Below are 1,031 nucleotides of genomic sequence, written 5' to 3'. Positions count from 1 at the left end.
CATTCCCTTTCCACTCGATAACCGGCTCATTAGGGAACTCGAGTCTCATGACTCTCGTTCGGCAGTCAAGTTTAGCAAAGCACGTATAAAGTCAGTCCATCCCCATAATCACATCAAAATCCACCATTCCAAGCTCGATAAGATCGGCCGTGGTAACGCGACCACATACCGTGATAACACAATTCCTATAAACCCGCGCGGCTGTAATAGAATCACCAACCGGAGTCGATACAGAGAACGGCTCATGAAGCTGTTCGGGTTCCCCGGAGAAATGCGCGTTCGGGGTCGGATCCGGAAAGTTCCTAGGATTTATGGTGTCCAACAGGGGAATCGAGATCAATCCGGATAAGATTAAGGCAATCGAGGACATAAAGATTGTCGATAACGTAAAGGCCGTCCAACGGCTCACCGGGCGCATAGCTGCTCTAGGCCGGTTCATATCCCGATCCTCGGATAGGAGCCATCAATTTTTGAATCTTCTAAAGAAGAAGAATGATTTCACGTGGGGACCAGAATGCCAGCACGCCCTAGAGGAACTCAAAAGGTACCTTTCTAATCCACCTTTGTTGCATACTCCGAAAATCGGAGAGCCTCTATACCTATACTTGGCCGTATCGGAAGTGGCCGTCAGTGGGGTCCTAGTTAGGGAAGAACAGGGCACCCAGTTCCCCATCTACTACGTAAGTAGGACACTAGGGGAAGCGGAAACGAAGTATCCTCACCTAGAAAAATTGGCATTAGCCCTAATTAGTGCCTCAAGAAAATTGAAGCCATACTTCCAAAGTCACCCCATACATGTTGTAACTACATACCCATTAAGAAATGTCATGCATAAGCCCGAATGTCCGGCCGGCTGGCCAAGTGGGCCATAGAGGTTAGCGAGTACGATATCCAATATCGACCTCGAACCTCGATTAAGTCGCAAGTATTGGCTGATTTTATCGCCGACTTCACTCCGACCCTTATTCCCCTGGCCGAAAAAGAGCTCCTGCTGAGCTCGGGAACTCCGTCCGGAGTATGGACATTGTTCA

This window comes from Nicotiana attenuata, unplaced genomic scaffold, assembly GCF_001879085.1.
Source record: "Nicotiana attenuata strain UT unplaced genomic scaffold, NIATTr2, whole genome shotgun sequence".
Taxonomy (NCBI): domain Eukaryota; kingdom Viridiplantae; phylum Streptophyta; class Magnoliopsida; order Solanales; family Solanaceae; genus Nicotiana; species Nicotiana attenuata.
The sequence above is the reverse complement of the archived record's forward strand: the minus strand, read 5'-3'. Positions refer to the sequence as shown.